This window comes from Lepisosteus oculatus, chromosome 14, assembly GCF_040954835.1.
Source record: "Lepisosteus oculatus isolate fLepOcu1 chromosome 14, fLepOcu1.hap2, whole genome shotgun sequence".
Lineage (NCBI taxonomy): Eukaryota > Metazoa > Chordata > Actinopteri > Semionotiformes > Lepisosteidae > Lepisosteus > Lepisosteus oculatus.
In genome coordinates this window covers 21,023,247-21,041,840 of record NC_090709.1, presented here as the reverse complement: position 1 = coordinate 21,041,840, position 18,594 = coordinate 21,023,247, and the positions used below count along the sequence as shown (strand labels likewise).

General features: G+C 48.6%; 1 long non-coding RNA gene and 3 other non-coding genes across 4 annotated transcripts; 3 read left to right on the top strand and 1 right to left on the bottom strand.

The window, feature by feature from the left end:
* On the bottom strand, positions 1 to 202 carry LOC138242958 (uncharacterized). Its single transcript, XR_011191839.1, has 2 exons — positions 170 to 202; positions 1 to 90 (listed from the first exon to the last, which is right to left on the bottom strand). It is a non-coding gene; the product is annotated as an uncharacterized lncRNA (long non-coding RNA).
* Positions 203 to 13,680: 13,478 nt separating this feature from the next.
* On the top strand, positions 13,681 to 13,753 carry trnaf-gaa (transfer RNA phenylalanine (anticodon GAA)). The gene has a single exon. It is a non-coding gene; the product is annotated as a tRNA-Phe (tRNA).
* Positions 13,754 to 13,862: 109 nt separating this feature from the next.
* trnav-aac (transfer RNA valine (anticodon AAC)) lies at positions 13,863 to 13,935 on the top strand. Its single transcript has one exon. It is a non-coding gene; the product is annotated as a tRNA-Val (tRNA).
* A 4,264-nt stretch (positions 13,936 to 18,199) lies between these two features.
* LOC138244080 (5S ribosomal RNA) lies at positions 18,200 to 18,318 on the top strand. The gene has a single exon (XR_011192694.1). It is a non-coding gene; the product is annotated as a 5S ribosomal RNA (ribosomal RNA).
* The last annotated feature ends 276 nt before the right edge of the window (positions 18,319 to 18,594 follow it).

The following is an 18,594-nucleotide window of genomic DNA, read 5'->3' as shown; positions in this document are numbered from 1 at the left end:
TCTTTCACAGCTTTATTGAAATGTTGCCATTACAAGGCGAGTGGAGGCAGGAGAGTCACAAGGGCCAGGCTGGAGCCTTCATTCAGGCACCTGGGGAGGAAGAAGGAGAACAATCCAGCTGAACTGCAGGACACCCACCCCTACAGGAGCTCCTCCTGCCAGACCCTACCTGTCCACTGGCCAACATCTCCAAAGTCCTCTGCTCCCTCCACATCCTCACTGGTGCTCTCAGCATCTTCACTGGAGATCCCTCCTCATCCTCAGTCCAGTCAGCTCCCACATCCAGAGGAGCTTCTACTGGTGCCACAGCCACCCGACTGCTGGTCACCAGGCTCCTGGTACCTGTGGACAAGCAACACCCAGGAGTGAGGGATCTGCTATACCCAGAGACCCACAGTCTACTCATCTATACAGTCCCTTTGTCCAGCACGGGATCATTCCTCAGTTATCCAAGCATGGTTGTCTCCTGGGCAGAGATGCATCCACAAGGGATAGAGAACCAGACCCACCTTCATTCCGACTGCCAGCACACCTGGACTCACAGCAGGCACAGACCTCATGGTCAACATACAGCTCCTCCCACCTGGAGGAGAGGAGGACAGGTGAGGCCTCCACCTGGCATGTCCCAGAGCACCCTCAGCAGGCTCCTTGCAGAAGTACCTCTTCGCCTCCCTGTTGTAGGTGCAGGACTTGGTCCCTGGTGTTGCTTTAGCAGGAGCCACAGCCATGACAGTGCATGTACAGCTCAGTCACTTCATGCTGCAAGAGGGAAGGTCACAGCATTAAGGGATCAAGGCCAATAGAGGGACAGAGAAGGACCTTCTGTCATCAGTGAAGGCAAGCTGGCAGCTCTAGGCACTACAGCTGCCACAGTCTGGTTCACATCTAGATCATGGATGGAAAAGCAGACAATGGATCAGTAGAGCAAGAAGGCTGAGCAGCCTTTGAGAGCAGTACCTTCCTGGACAGCTTCTTCTGGAAGAGGAAGGCATCAATCGTGAAGCGGAGCACATCCTTCTGCTTGGAGGGGACAAACCTGGACAGGCAGCCATCTGCCTTGCTGTCCACCATGCACCTGGGGACAAGGATGAACCCCTGCAGGCTCTCGGGGCTCCTGCCCACCTCTCCTTCCAGAAGGGGCCGTACCCCAAGTTATCGATCACAGGGAAACAGGGCTGTGAGTGCTGGTCCGGTTTCTCGGTTACGCAACACGAGTGGATGTACAGCCTCTGCTCCGCTGTGGCAAAGTAGGCAGTGGCCTGGAAGTACATGGGCTGACCCAGGAAGTACTCATCCTTAGGAGAGAGCCGGACACAGTGGGCTGGAGAGAGAGAGAGGCAGCATTACACCTGCACACAGCACCCCCTGCTGGCAGGAGGAGCTATCGCTCAAGGAGCTTACAGTTGGTGGTGAGCAGGACAAAGCTGTGCTTGTTTTTCAGGTCCTTGAAGAAGGTCCTTCTCCTGGCCCATGTGGGGACATAGCCAACCTTGTAGGAGTAGTGGAACCTGCAGGACAGAGGAGATGAGGGGCTTCTGGACACTTTCCCAGCGGCTTCTCAGCAGCAGCAGAGCCCTGCCTACCTGTTGTAGGAGCACTTGACCGGCACATAGAAGGGAATGAAGTGATGCACAGACGCACTGGAGGAGGGCGGGGCATAGCGGAGAGTGTTGGAGTACACCAGGCGGCCCTGGACAACCTGCAAGGTCACAGAGGAAGGGGTATTCCCAGGAAAGGCAACCCCGACACTAGCCCTACAGTTCACATCGATACATTGCCTGTAGATGAAGACCCGCTTACCGATCGCTCGGTACCGCACTCGTGAAGCCCGTAGATGAAGTAGAAGTAATGGCGTGTGGTTCAGCTGACGCTGCAGTTGCCCAAGGTCATCTCCGATGGCCGACAGCTGAAGCCGAACAGGAGCCGACTGACCCCCACGTACATCCTGCTGGAGTCGCACCACACAGCCACTCCTCGGGTGCCCCCGATGGCCGGGCGAGCCGGCTGCCGCCCTCGCTGGGGAGGAAACAGGACGCTCTTGATGTAGGCGGGTAAGGGGTGGCTGCCGGCTTCATCTTCTCCTTGTTGAAGTAGGGCGAGTACGCGTCTCTGGACACGGGAAGGTGGCAAAAGTCGGGAGCCAAGGACTGCGAGTCGTCCTCGCTTGCAGACAGGTCTTCGGAGGGCGCATCTGCCAGGTTCAAGTCCTCCAACTGGGCTGCGTCTTCAGGAGCCGGGAGGTCGGCCTGGAGCGCCAATTCCCGAGAGTCCCAGCCAGCAGGCCCGGCGGAGATCAGTGCAGGGAGCCCGGCCCCTGCGCACAGGCACAGCACAAAGAGAAACGAGCGCATCGCCAAATTAACGTCCCGCTTAATTGCTACAGGAGTAAAATAAGTAAACCACAAAACCGTGTTGAAGCAAGAAAGCATAAAGTGTGAACGCGGTGACTAGGTTTTTATACTGGCAGGACCTGCTACCGCACACCTGGTCACACTACCGCTCATTCAACACAATCAATTACACACAGAGACCCGGATTGTTCTCAGCGTCTAATTAGAACCTGCTTCCAGTCTGAGGCGGGACTCCGTGAAGCCGCCTGAACACTTTCCCGTGTGTATCTGACCTCAGCGGAGGAGTTCCACGCAATTTCGACAGAATTAAATCACCCACACGTGTAAAATTTGCTCAGATTAATTTATTGTTCAATTAGTTTCTAATTTCCGAGGAAAGTGTGTTAAACTCGCTGTCAGACAGAGTACGGAACATGCGACACGTCCGTCCACACTTTCTTTTATCGAGGGGGCTGTTCTATCAACACGTACCGCAATGAAAATAATTTTACTATTTTTCATGTGTAATTGCATGTCATATTAAAATGTGTAATACAAGCATTTCTTTGCTTCCCAGTAAAGAAATACTGATCAGCTTTTGACATGATCTGATAATAATTTGTCTGATTTTCCAGAGATTGCTTTTGCTTCGCAGCACTGAGAACCTATGGAAGCCCGTTTCCGCCAGGGAGTAAAAAAAACGCACTATGGTATCTCAGAATTGTGACTTAGAATCATAGAATTGCGACCTAAAAACTCAGAATTTTGACTTTATCTCTCACATTTGCGACTTCGAAATAGCCCATATTTCATTGTCTGTCCTTTTGTTATTGTAACGGATTCGGGTTCTAGGGCTTGTGCCCTCGCCGCTCCCACCCTACTTCGTGCCTCAAACCCCGTATTGTCTCAAACCCAGGTCTTGCTGGCTAGAACCCGAATCCGTTACAATAACAAAAGGACAGACAATGAAATATGGGCTATTTCGAAGTTGCAAATGTGAGATATAAAGTCGGAGTTGTGAGTTACTAAGTCGCAATTCTGAGTTACTTAGCCCTCCCTGGCGGAAACGGGCTTTCATACATTTCAAGTAGTCTGATCAGTGCAGGACAAGTTAATGTAGAATCATTACTATGTGTGTCTCTTGTTTGTATATAAATGAATGTCTTTGACAACTTAATGTTAGTTTTTAATTTAGTTTTACGATGTAGGTCATGCGTTAACATATGCACGAGCATACGAAATGTCTCACTCCTGATTCAGCTCATGCTCCATAGGAGAGAAGAGATTCCTCCTGCTTTTCGTACAATCATATCAGAACAGAAGCCCGTGTCGCCCAGCTCTGATTCAAGAGCGACTCGCATCTTCAGCCCTTTTTTTATTCGTGATCCTAATTTTCTTTAGTTATGATCAATATTGAACTTTTTCTAAATAAAACGACAATAATCAAACATGCAGGCAGACTTTTAAAAAGTATTAGGAGCTGACAGGGTGCCCCTTTGGAATAGTTGTCAGAAAATGTGAGAAAAGGAAAGGTACGTAAGCTCTCACACACAGCATTAGAGATTGGCATCTGATGAAAAAAACAACTACCTGTCTCCCCAGCATTTAAAGGTGCTGTTGTTTTGATTTTACATATTGTTAGCATTTTAATGAATTGTTAAAAGATTGATACACAAATCGCTAAATAAGAAAACGTAAAAACCCTAGCTGTAAGCAATTGGCCATTCATATTCCTGAATTTTAAATCCCTGTGTTTTTCTGTATCCGAATGCCTGGTGCAGCTAATTTGAAAGCAGAGTCTACCATTTACTGTATTGCAGAAGCATATTGTTGCCACCAAGGAAAAAAAAATCCTGAGTTTACAGGAGTAAAGGAGGAAACAAATGCAAACACCGTTTAGAAAAAACACACACGTCTCAGGCCTTAACCATGACAAGAATGGAATTTGAACCTAGATGAGCAGAGCACAATGGATTAGCAATCCAAAAACTCCTGACTCTTGTTTAATTTTCTTTTCGCTTGCTCGATTTGTAGTACGCTCCTCAATCCTTACAACCGATAAACAAAACGGCTTCATGTGCCACAGCATTCTGCTGCAGGTACGGGTTGCACCGTGTATTAGGCGAACCCGAATTAAATATTTCAAATATGTGAAGAATTTCATGAAAAAGATCACAGCCAATGTCAGCAAATCGGAGCCTGTAGGCAGCTTCAACAGAACAAAACGATCTGAAGCCGCAATTCTTTCATAGAGTGTATTGTGACACTCTAACCACACTGTTGCTATTACTGCTACTTCTGCTGCCGTTGGTTAAAACTCTACTCAGCGGGCAAGTAAAGGTGTACAAGGAATAGACTACTTTGAGCCGTCCAAATTCCATTATGTGAATTTAAGCTTTTTTTAATTAATAATAGCATTAGTAATACAATGCGTGCTCAGAAATGTTACTTATTAGCTTATGAAGCAACAGTGTTTCGACAATTTGCGGTCTTCAAAAAGTAAATGCTGAAGTTTTTATACTTCCTTGTGAGCAGATCACCTTTGATTTAGAAAAGGAAAACTTACTCCCCTGTTGCTTTCATTGCAATATGTGAATCGAGACCCAAGCGCTAAGAAAGCTGAATAACGCAAAAGACATATTCCCGATTTTAATTTAGATACACATTTTCTAATGTAGCTTTCATTACAAGACAGTCTATTTCTCGAAAGCGTGTTATGTAAAAAAGAGAAAAACGAAAATATATGCGACCCACTATGCCTTCCTCCAAATCTTTTTCTAGATCTCTTTGTCATACCTTCTCTTCCTCCCTGGGCCACTTGCCCGCTTCTCTCACTAAACCAGCATTCCGTCTCTTTACAGCTATCTGTTCCAAGACCAGGCTTTCTAACCACCTTCTATTCCTTTACAGATGTCGTCGACATAATATCATCCCTAAAGGATTTCGCCTTAAATTTAATACCTTTTCTTTTGACTCTGATACCATCCAGAGTAACACTCAGAGACTTCTAAAACAATTTTCTAGGAAACTAATGCTCTCTACCATTTTCTCCCTCAAAAAACAGATTATCCTTTCCGACAACAACATCAAAGAGGCTAAGGAATTTCTACGGCTGACAGCTCCACATCATCTTCCCTTCATAACTTACCTCATTAGATCTCTTAACTCTAAACTCTACCAGTTTCTCACTACAGAGAAGGACAAAAAACTCAGTCATCTTCTACAGAAGAAAACCATCAACACCCCGAACACCCTCACCAACCCTAACCTTGTTGTCACCATACCTTCTGACCTTTCCCTTTCACAGGATGAGCGATCCCTCCTCAGCAAAGGGCTCAGTTTTGTACCAGTTCCCAGGAAACTGGACATCACCCAGACCAATGTCGACCTTAACCGCTTTTACCGCAGGATCCGTCTCAGAGCACATTTTGCAGACAATTTCTCTTCACAGGCAGCTGATAACAACCCGGTTATTGATGTCATTAACAACATTAATCCCAAACAGAGCTGTTGGACTCCCTCCTCTGGCCGTTTTCCACCAGTTGATTATTTCATCAACCAATGCACTAATCAAACTCCCAAGGCACTCCCTATACCCAGTAAACATAGGTCTAACCTCACCCAAGGAGAAAATCAGGCGCTCCAGTCTCTCCGCAACAGGGATGATATTGTCATCAAACCAGCGGACAAAGGAGGTGCTGTTGTGGTGTGGCGTAAGGATCTATATATCTTTGAAGCCTCTAGACAACTAACTGACACTTCTGCCTACCTCCCTCTCCAACAGGACCCTACCACTGACTACCAAAAGGAAGTGGTTTCCACCATTTCCCTTTTTATCAGCAGTAACGAGCTCCCCCAGGAGGCGAACCGGCTCATCATGGAACATCCACAGGTATCTCAATTATACCTCCTCCCCAAAATCCACAAACCGGACACCCCTGGATGCCCCATCGTATCAGCATGTAACTGTCCAACTACTTACATCTCAGCCTTTCTCGACAGCCTCATGAGACCGCTGGTTGAAGATCTTCCCTCATACATCAAAGACACCAACCACGCGCTCCAACTTTTTAATGATTTCCAATTTCAGGGTACCGAATGCTACATTTTTACCATGGACATCACATCTCTGTACACCGTCATTCCCCATAATGACGGCCTTACAGCCCTCAAGCACACGCTGGACAAACGCACAGTGCTTGATCCACCCACCCACACCCTGGTACGCCGTGCAGAATTGGTCCTCACACTGAACGCATTCTCTTTCAATAATCTTTTTTACCAACAGGTCAGTGGAGTTGCCATGGGCACCAGAATGGGACCCAGCTATGCCAACATTTTTGTCAGCTGGGTAGAAGAACGCTTCTTCGCTTCCTACACTGGCTATGTCCCTGACCTCTACAAGCGATATATTGATGACTGCGTTGGTGCCACCACATGCTCCAACGATCAGCTTGAGTTCTTCCTGCACCATTTCACCAACTTCCACCCGTCCCTCAAATATACGGTTAACATATCTTCCACCACTCTTCCGTTTCTAGACATCCACTTGTCTATCAACTACCCCCGACTGTCCACTTCAGTTTATTACAAACCCACGGATTCACACAGCTACCTCCTGTACAGCTAATTTCACCCCAACCACACTAAAAACTCTCTTCCTTTTTCACAATTCCTTAGGTTACGACGATTATGCAGCGACGACATCGACTTCGAGAACCAAGCCCTCGAAATGTACTCATTTTTCATCAACAGAGGATACCCCAGCAGTGTGATTGACAAGGCCCTTGCCTGAGCCAAAAACACCCCCCGGACCATCAACCCGATCAGGAACTCCCGCCGTAAAAACTGCATTCCTTTGGTGCTTCCTTACCACCCTAACACACTTCCTATCCCCAGGACCATTAACCAGAACTTTTCCATCGTACAGGATGATCCCTCCATTGGGGACCTCTTTTCTGATCGCCCTATCATCTCATATCGCCGACCACCTAATCTGCGTAACCTCCTTGTTCACAGCTCCCTTGACCACCCTCAACAACCATGTAACCCTGTCTGTAGATGGCTCTGTACTTGAGCTCCAATCAAAATTGAAAAACCTTGGGGTTATATTCGATTCTGGCTTAACATTCGACCCACATGTACAGCATACTGTCAAAACATCTTTTTTTCACCTTAGAAATATCGCAAGACTACGCCCTATGCTATCATTAACTGTGGCTGAAAAGCTGATCAACATATTTGTATTCTCTCGAATTGACTACTGCAATGCTCTGCTCCCTGGGGTATCTAAATCTACTCTGAACAAGCTGCAGTATGTCCAAAATTCAGCAGCCAGAATCCTGACCAGGTCTAGTGCAAGTGTTCACATTACTCCTATCCTGGAGTCCTTGCACTGGCTTCCGGTCAAATTCTGCGTAGACTTTAAAATCCTCATGCTCACCTACAAGGCTTTACATGGCTTGGCACCTCAATACCTGTATAAACTTTTATCGCCCTACTCCCCACCTCGCAACCTCCGCTCTTCAAATTCTGCCCTCCTTACTGTCCCCCAAGCCCGTCTACATTGTATGGGCGACAGGGCCTTCTCCTGCTATGCCCCCAAGCTCTGGAACTCTTTGCCCAAGGATATTAGAGAGTCACCTTCTCTAAACTCCTTCAAATCCAGACTCAAAACCCTCCTTTTCAGAAAAGCCTTTACTTAACTGGTTCCATTCTTCACCCCTCTGCTCTTCTTAATACCATCTTCCACGGTCTCCTCTATTGTTATTGTTGTATTGTTGTAATTATAATTGTGTCCTGTCTTGTGAAATTTTCTTATTTATTGTTGTAGTCTTCTTATTTATTGTTATTGTCATCCTGTAAAGCGCTTTGAGAAGCCACCTTTAAAGGCGCTATATAAAATAAAGTTTATTATTATTATTATTTCCACACCAGGCACTTTCCCTTGCAACAGAGCTCGCTGTATCACCTGCAAGTACACAGCCACCACCACACTCATTCAAGGCCCCTCAGGACAATTTCCGGATCACCCAGACAGCATCTTGTACCTCCAGCAACCTTATTTACTGTATCTCTTGCAGTAAATGCCCAGCCATCTACATTGGAGAAACAGGAAGGAGACTCGAAGACCGCTTCAGAGAACACGTCAGGGCTGTGAAGATTAAAGATCTCTCCAAGCCCATTGTTTCTCATTTCACCTCTGACGGCCACAACCACTCTAATCTCTCTGTATGTGTTCTCAAAGACAGTTTTCAGAAACTCATACATCAGAAAGACCACCGAAACTAAAATTATTCTGCAGCTAGGATCACACATTCTCCCTTCCCTTAACGACAGACTACTGTTCTTTTAAATTTTCTCCATTCATTGGAAGTTTCATTTCACACCTCTCTGCACCCACTCTGACTTCAAACCTCTTGATTGGCCTCTCTTTCTGTCCCCTGCTCCCGCCTCTCACTCCTCCTCTCTCCCAGCCTTTGTTCTCCCGCTACTTTACCTTTGCCTACTGTCCTGTCTCTCTCACACCTGAAGAAGGCTCCACGGCCGAAACGTTGTGTTCTCTTTCTTCTTTTTTTCAGCATGGAATAAACCTATTACTTGACACTGATTTATGCAGAGAGTAGCGGGGGTGGGATGTCAGGGCCGTACGACAATTCTTTACGTAGAGAGTGGCAGGCGTGCAATGTCAGGGCCTGACAACACTGCTTAACGCAGAGAGTGGAGGGGTGGGTCTCAGGGCCATATGACATTGCTTAACGCAGTGAGTGGCGAGGCTGGGATGTCAGGGCTATACGACAGTGCTTTACGCAGAGTGGAGGGGGTGGGATGTCAGGGCCTGACAACACTGCTTAACGCAGAGAGTGGAGGGGTGGGTGTCAGGGCCATGTGACAGTGCTTTAGGCAGAAGGTGGCGGGAGTAGGATGTCAGGGCCTGACCGTACTGCTTTATGCAGAGAGTGGTGGGGGTGGGATATCAGGGCTTGACGACACCGCTTTATGCAGAGAGTGGCAGGAGTGGGATGTCAGGGCCTGACGATACTGCTATACGCAGAGAGTGGAAGGGGTTGGATGTCAGGGCCATACGACAGTGCTTTACGCAGAGAGTGGCGGGGGTGGGATGTCAGGGCCTGATGAGACTGCTTTATGCAGAGAGTGGAGGGGTGGGTGTCAGGGCCATACAACAGGGGTTAACGCAGAGAGTGGCGGGGGTGGGATGTCAGGGCCTGACAGCACTGCTTAACGCAGAGAGAGGCGGGGGTGGGTATCAGGGCCATACGACACTTCTTTTCGCAGAGAGTGGCAGGGGTGGGATGTCAGTGCCTGACGATACTGCTTTACGCAGATAGTGGGTGGGGTGGGATGTCAGGGCTTGATGATACTGCTATACGCAGAGAGTGGAAGGGGTTGGATGTCAGGGCCATACGACAGTGCTTTACGCAGAGAGTGGCGGGGGTGGGATGTCAGGGCCTGATGAGACATTTTTATGCAGAGAGTGAAAGGGTTGGTGTCAGGGCCATACGACAGTGCTTTACGCAGAGAGTGGAGGGGGGGGGATGTCAGGGCCTGACGATACTGCTTTACACAGAGAGTGGCAGGGTTGGGATGTCAGGGCCTGACGATACTGCTTTACGCAGATAGTGGCGGGGGTGGGATGTCAGGGCATGAAGACACTGCTTTACGTAGAGAATGGAGGTGTGGGTGTCAGGGCCATACGACAGGGGTTAACGCACAGAGTGGCAGGGGTGGGATGTCAGAGCCTGACAGCACTGCTTAACGCAGAGAGTGGAGGGGTTGGTATCAGGGCCATACGACATTTCTTTACGTATAGGGTGGCGGGGGTGGGATGTCAGGGCCTGATGAGACTGCTTTATGCAGAGAGTGGAGGGGTGGGTGTCAGGGCCTGACAGCACTGCTTAACGCAGAGAGTGGCGAGGGTGGGATGTCAGGGCATGAAGACACTGGTTTCTGCAGAGAATGGAGGGGTGGGTGTCAGGGCCATACGACAATTCTTTACGGAGAGAGTCGCGGGTTTGGGATGTCAGATCCTGACAGCACTGCTTAACGCAGAGAGTGGAGGGGTGGGTATCAGGGCCATACGACACTTCTTTTCGCAGAGAGTGGCAGGGGTGGGATGTCAGAGCCTGACAGCACTGCTTAACGCAGAGAGTGGAGGGGTTGGTATCAGGGCCATACGACATTTCTTTACGTATAGGGTGGCGGGGGTGGGATGTCAGGGCCTGATGAGACTGCTTTATGCAGAGAGTGGAGGGGTGGGTGTCAGGGCCTGACAGCACTGCTTAACGCAGAGAGTGGCGAGGGTGGGATGTCAGGGCATGAAGACACTGGTTTCTGCAGAGAATGGAGGGGTGGGTGTCAGGGCCATACGACAATTCTTTACGGAGAGAGTCGCGGGTTTGGGATGTCAGATCCTGACAGCACTGCTTAACGCAGAGAGTGGAGGGGTGGGTATCAGGGCCATACGACACTTCTTTTCGCAGAGAGTGGCAGGGGTGGGATGTCAGGGCCTGACGATACTGCTTTACGCAGATAGTGGCAGGGGTGGGATGTCAGGGCCTGACGATACTGCTTTACGCAGATAGTGGCGGGGGTGGGATGTCAGGGCTTGACGACACTGCTTTATGCAGAGAGTGGAGGGGTGGGTGTCAGGGCCATACGACAGTGCTTAACGCAGTGAGCGACGAGGCTGGGATATCAGGGCCATACGACCGTGCTTAACGCAGAGAGTGGAGGGGTGAGTGTCAGGGCCATATGACAGTGCTTTACGCAGAGAGTGGCGGGGGTGGGATGTCAGGGCATGAAGACACTGGTTTATGCAGAGAATGGAGGGGTGGGTATCAGGGCCATATGACACTTCTTTTCGCAGAGAGTGGCAGAGGTGGGATGTCAGGGCCTGACGATACTGCTTTACACAGATAGTGGCGGGGGTGGGATGTCAGGGCTTGAGGACACTGCTTTATGCAGAGAGTGGAGGGGTGGGTGTCAGGGCCATACGACAATTCTTTACGCAGAGAGTGGCGGGGTTGGGATGTCAGAGCCTGACAGCACTGCTTAATGCAGAGAGTGGAGGGGTTGGTATCAGGGCCATACGACACTGCTTTATGCAGAGAGTGGAGGGGTGGGTGTCAGGGCCATACGACAGGGGTTAACGCAAAGAGTGGAGGGGTGTGATGTCAGGGCCATACGACAGTGCTTTACACAGAGAGTGGCGGGGTTGGGATGTCAGGGCCTCACGAGACTGCATTATGCAGAGAGTTGAGGGGTGGGTGTCAGGGCCATGCGACACATCTTTACGCAGAGAGTGGCAGGGGTGGGATGTCAGGGCCATACGACAGTGCTTAACGCAGTGAGCGACGTGGCTGGGATGTCAGAGCCTGACCATACTGCTTTACGCAGAGATTGACGGGGGTGGGATGTCGGGGCCATACGAAAGTGCTTAACGCAGATAGTGGAGGGTGTGGGATGTCAGGACTTAACAGCACTGCTTTATGCAGAGAGTGGAGGGGTGGGTGTCAGGGCCATACGACAGTGCTTAACGCAGTGAGCGGCGAGGCTGGGATGTCAGGGCCATACGACCGTGCTTTACGCAGAGAGTGTAGGGGGTGGGATGTCAGGGCCTGACAACACTGCTTAACGTAGAGAGTGGAGGGGTGAGTGTCAGGGCCATATGACAGTGCTTTAGGCAGAGAGTGGCGTGGGTGGGATGTCAGGGCCTGACCATACTGCTTTACGAAGAGAGTGGCGGGGGTTGGATGTCAGGGCCTGACGAGACTGCTTTACGCAGAGAGTGACAGGGGTGGGATGTCAGGGCCCGACGATACTGCTTTACACAGAGAGTGGCAGGGTTGGGATGTCAGGGCTAAACGACACTGTTTTACACAGAGAGTGGAGGGGTGGGTGTCAGGGCTATACGACAGTGCTTTACGCAGGGAGTCGCAGGGGTGTGATGTCAGGGCCTGACGATACTGCTTTACGCAGAGAGTGGTGGGGGTGTGATGTCAGGGCCATATGACACTGTTTTACACAGAGAGTGGAGGGGTGGGTGTCAGGGCCATATGACAGTGCCTTACGCAGGGAGTGAAGGGGGTGGAATGTCAGGGCTTGATGTCACTGCTTTAAGCACAGAGTGGACGGGTGGGTGTCAGGTCCATACGACACTTCTTTACGCAGAGAGTTGCGGTATTGGGATGTCAGGGCCTGAAGATACTACTTTACGCAGTTAGTGGTGGGTGTGGGATATCAGGGCCATACGACACTTCTTTATGTAGAGAGTGGCGGGGGTGGGTGTCAGGGCAATACGACAGTGCTTTCCGTAGAGAGTGGTGGGGGTGTGATGTCAGGGCCATACGACACTGCTTTACACAGTGAGTGGCGGGGTTGGGATGTCAGGGATGACAACCGAGGAGCCGAGAGATAATTTCAGCGTTTCGCGTCTGAACGGAAAACACAAACGACCAACTCGGAATGACTTGCCTTTGCCGCTTTTCAAAGCGTTCTTTGTGCACGACGACTGCGCCACCTAGCAGATACAAATGGGTTGTACAACTTTGAACTAGCAAATGGAAGAGGGCTAAGCCCCCTCTCTTTTAGCCCAGGTTCGATCTGTCTCCCAGAATCACCAGGGCGCACGCACACACACACACCCGTGCCGTTGAAGTGCTCTGCTTCATTTCTAAGGGCAACTCAACATTCACTCCTACCCCGAGTGCAGAAAAGACAGCGTCCGCAGCAACAACAGCTCAGGTCTCTGCACAGGAGCTAAGCTGCCCCCATCTCCTCTGCTCTGCGGCTCCTGCGGAGTGGAGTCCTGCCTGGAGCCGTGTTTGCAGGCGGCGGCTCCCCGCGCTCTGTCTGTGCGTCGTGTCCAAGAGCTCCTGGGAGGAAGAGAGAGCCCTCCCACTCGGGGGCTTTTCCACGGTCTGTGTGAGGAGGGGCGGGTGTGTCCAGTAGCTTATCGAGCGGAAGCCTGGGGCGGCGGAGAGCTGTGATCGTGCAGACCTTGAGGTGTCACCTCTTTGTCTGCTTTCCCGCCCCCCCTCCGCCCAAGCTCTGCTCCAAAGTAGCCCGGCAACCCCTCACACCTGCACGTGTCACAACCTAAGGTGCGGTCATGAGACACCCATGGGGTGTCGTTCTGTTCTTGCTAATTGTTTCCTGCCCGTCGCAGGCAGGAGTCCATGCGAGGAAGATGCGCTGGACAGAGCTCAGAGGGCGCACCTGGGTGGCTTTCCTTCAGAGTGACGTTCCTGCAACACTCTCCCGCTACTCTTGGTGCGCTCATGCCGCAACACAGGAAGGCTGGAGCAGGTGGCTGTGGGCTCTCCGCACCGCCAAAATAGCTCAGTTGGGAGAGCGTTAGACTGAAGATCTACAGGTCCCTGGTTTGATCCCGGGTTTCGGCATTTTGTTTCATCGCGCCCTTTGTTCCTCTCTCCAGCGCCCCCTGCCTAAAGTGACGCGTCCCTTTCTCAGCCCGAAACACAAGCAAGACACCAGCAGCGATCCCTGCAGGTTTCCGTAGTGTAGCGGCTATCACGTTCGCCTAACACGCGAAAGGTCCCCGGTTCGAGACCGGGTGGAAGCAGCCTCGTTTTGCACGCTCCTGTACTTCACAGAGGTCTTGAACGACCGGTCATTTGTTCCAAATGTATTTCCGGTGCCTTCGTGCACTCTTGTACCAAACGCACGTTCCTTCTGTACGCGGAGCCGATCATTTGCAATTGGGCTGTGCCGACAGACCAGGACGAGCTCTGTCGGCTCAAAAGCAGCGCAGGACCTGCAAGAACAACAGAAAGATTAGCATCCAGCGGGGGCCTCTTAGTGAGCCCAAGATCTCATCAAGAATCGGCTCCAGCAACAGGGCTGGGCGCATTGTTCCATTCTCCGACCACTCTCTGTGTAAACAAGTCCCTCCTGGTCTCTGCTTGAAATGCACTTTCCTGCATTTGCTTTGGTGTAACTGGCTTCTCCTGCATGGGCGAATGTGAAGAAGATCCTTAGTAAGTCATTGAAGAAAACCAAGAGGAGGTCGGAGTGGCCTCTGTCGTTCATCAACGATCCAGTCAGGCAGTACTCCTCCTATTCTGCCAGTATGCGGATTCGAACCGGGGTTGTTGCGGCCACAACACAAATTCTGAGCACTATACGATCACAGCGAGTTACCGAGACATACACAGCCAGTAGGAAAGGATGTACTCTCTTTGTGTGACACTAGTCGGAAAAGTCCTGACACTGCATTTCAACTGAGCCCTAGTATACATCAACCCTTCGACACTCTGAGTGCCAACTCTCTTGTGTGTTTTCTCCATCAAGCAGGTCATGAAGGCAGCAATTACAGTTTGCTTACATGACGCACGCACAACATGGCTGTATGCTCCCATATGGTCTAGCGGTTACGATACCTGATCTTCACCCAGGTGGCCTGGTTTCAGCTCCTTGTATGAGAACGTGTCAGTTTTGCCTCCTGCTTTCCAAAGATCAGCACCATGTTTTACGCCTCCCCCGAATATCGAACGCAGTCCCCCACTACCAGAAATTATGCAGTCGAGATTCCCACATTTGGGGAATTCGAAGGGGTCAGCACAGCCGGAGTGCAATGGCCGAGCCTTGCCCTGGGTGAATTGATTTTTTAAGAACTTTATTTTCTTTTCACAAAAAAATACAGGACATCACAAATTAGAAAGCTTTACATTAATATACATACTTAAAACAGTATATATAATCACATCTCATTACATATTGACACGGTACCAGTTATATAGCAACAATTTATTTTTTTCTGTTGCAAATCACATTCTTTACTTAAACATGATAATGTTTTTCACAGTTTCTTGAAATATTGACCTATGCTCTCAATTTCCCACAGATTTTCTGCTTCCTCCCTCCCTTCTCTCCACAGATCTCTGAGGTAATAGTTCTCTCAGGTGATGAACAGGGCCAGGCTACCTGCTGCCTTGACTGGGACCTCGATGCCTTTGAACAGCCCCATGTTCCTCACTCTCCACAGGGCGTCTTTCCCACTGTTCACCACGGCCCAGATCCTGTCAAACACGTCAGGAGGAAGTTTGACAGGAGAGATGCCGTTGTAGCGGCAATGCTTGTTAATAAGACAGAATTAGGCGGTGGTATTCTGTCCTAAATGAGGCCCCATCTCACCCTCCATCTTTGTGGTGCAGCCACAGAGAAAGTATTCATGCAGGCTGATTTAAGATGTTTTCTTTTGATAATGGACATCTCCCAGATGGGGATGCACTTAGCTTAGCCTGGCTATCATGATCAATGGTCATCCATTGGTGCCTATCTGTCTAGGGAGTGCCGAATGGACATCTGGACTGCATTCCTAAGTGTCAAGAGTAAGTGACTCATATCTCACCTTGACCAACCAATCAGGGACTGGCAGGGCGTGGTAATACCATGTGGGTCTCTAATGCCCGCCAAACTCTCAACCAATCAGCACACATCTATGTCTTGGTCAAAAAGGGAGCGCAAGCTCAGATCGGGGCTCTCCTTGGCCATTTTCGCGCATCCTCAGAGACAATCACGTGACAACTGCTGTTGTCTGCAAAGGGACTTGGACTTTGTTCTAAGCGTGAGGCCGAGGATCCCATACGTACTCAGAATTCTACCAACGTGAATGATCCGCTTGATCAACGGCAGCCTACAGTTGGACCCTCATCGACAACCTGAATAGCTTATTCAGAAGCAGCGCTGGACCAGGAACGAACCAGCTTCTTCCCAGGCAAAAGAGTGACTTGGTGTTCGTGCCGGGAGATTCCAAATCCATACACAGTGGATAAGTAAACCCCATGTTCTACATTGTGTCTCGAGAATTCAATTGTACCTCAACACAAGTTGTTATCAATTTAATTCATGAGTAATGTATTTACTTCCGAGTTTAGAGTAACAGTGGGTAATAACACTGATTAGCGATTTGGTAACCGAACGATATATATTGACATATATTCTCTGTTGTGTATCTCTTTGTGTTGGCATCTCTTCGAGATTATATACCTTGTATATTGATAACCCTCACAGTAAGGTCTGCCGCTCGTATCCAGGCAGACTAGTATATGTTTGGTGCACAATTTATATGAATAAATGTATCTCGTGTATTGAACCCGTGTGTGTGCGTTGTTAGTTGTTCTGACGATTGATTTTCTAAAAGCCACAACGAACAACCTCGTGATTACTGCTACAATTAATAATTGTCTCAGTAAACCCATCAAACCTCTACAACCATGATACACCACCATAAACTATATTAATTTAGGAACATAAACATATAGTGTAAACTGTATATGGCTGGTATTGGTAGTTTAAAGAAAAAATACACACCAGTATTCCACTTTCTTCCTAAACATTTTAAGCATCAAAGTCTTACATGTAGTAAGATTTTACCACGTTTCGGAAACGTTTTTACATGCTCCTTCTGACCATCTTAACTTTATATACTTTGTGAAAAGTCATAAGATATTAACATTTTCTGTGAATGTGCTCGTTATCGGAGTAAACAAAAGCATACTTTTAGAATTTGATTAATAGGGAATATAATATGGAATCACGTACCTAAAGAAATTAATAACGATATAATTATTTTTATGTTCTGTAGCTCAAATCGTAGTATAATATACTTTCTATGGATACATGTGCTTCTGCGCAATGCAGAAGCACATCCACAAGTAACGTTACCTAGCTAAGAGAAGACATTGGCTAGCCATTATGATAAATACAGTGGAAAAAAGCAATTGGGAAAATAAGACCTGCTGATCTGTGATACATACAAGGAAGAGAACAGAATATGATTTTTTTCTGTTCGAAACGTGTGTTGTCTTTATGAAATTCATGTATTTTAAACGTTTAATTAAGCAGAAAAAAATTTACAGAAAGATACTAAGCTGATCACGAGATAGAAAGATCACCCGTTTTTCGCGCATCAAAAGTGGCTATTAACTGGATGAACTGTTATTAACTGGAGTCAACTGGGTGAAAACACATAATATGAACATGAAACAAAACAAAAAATAAAAATAAGATACAATCTACAGACATTAAAACCGGTGTCATGGAAATATAACTATCACGGAAGCCACAAGAGAGAGTTCTCACCTGAGTAAGGTCTTTATTTCAATATTGGGAGCAACCAGAGACTCAATTTGTTACAGGCAGTACAGGGTTTTCATAAGACGTTGTGCTGGAAAAAAGCTCAGCGCTTTGTCCCTTCTAAAACTTCCACTTTCCCTAAGAGAAAACAGATTACATCAAAAAGCGAAAGAAGAAGTACTAGATATGTTATTCAAAGCTTATCAGTTACTTTCAGCTAATTCTAACGACCCAGACAGCATATATTGTTTTGGTAAATTGTCTTCTAAAGTAACCTAAACAGTGTACTTTGTTGACGCACTGTTTTCTAAAATTCTGCACGTACTGTAGCACAGCAATTACATCCTTGAAATATATTATCTAAAAGCCCCAATATATTTATTTGCAAAGCTCTCTACATTTTAAGAATCAATTTACTTATTAGATTTCCACTTCAAGACTTGTTCGGCTGGCGTTCGGGGAGTCGCGTTTTTCAGAATTGTATTGAGATCGTTTTCCACAGAGCTCAGATGTCAAAGCACAGCAGCAGCTCTCCACAGCGATCCTCTATAGCGCCCTTTCTCCCGCAGCTCCGTCCTCATTGGAAGGAAGCAAGAGTGAAAGGCTGAAGTGAAATAGAGCGGGGACGAAGGCAGTGAAGAGAGAGAACGTGGGAAGAAGAGAAAAACGCAAGGGAAAAAAAGCAGCGTCGTAAAAGAGGTGACGGAGCTGTCCTCTAAATAAGAAGGGTGCCAGCGAGCCTTGCTCTCGCTTACGGCCACACCCCCTTGAGCACGCCTGATCTCGTCTGATCTCGGAAGCTAAACAGGGATGGGCCTGGTTAGTACTTGGATGGGAGACCGCCTGGGAATACCAGGTGCTGTAAGCTTTTAAGCGCAGGAGGCGCCATATCCCCGCTCGCTCGCTCATTCCCCTGTTCACACGTGCAGTGCGGCTTGTCCGTCTGTTTATTTGTCAGCTTTGGCGAGACACGGGTGCTTGTGTATTAGCGTGAGCGTTTTTTATTCTGATCAGGAACAGTTTTACAAGTCCGCAAAGGATCGAGGAAAGGTTTATCGCCAGCTGAAAAGAGACACAGCGCGTCGGCTGTGGAGACTTGTTCGGCTGGCGTTCGGAGAGTCGCGTTTTTCAGAATTGTATTGAG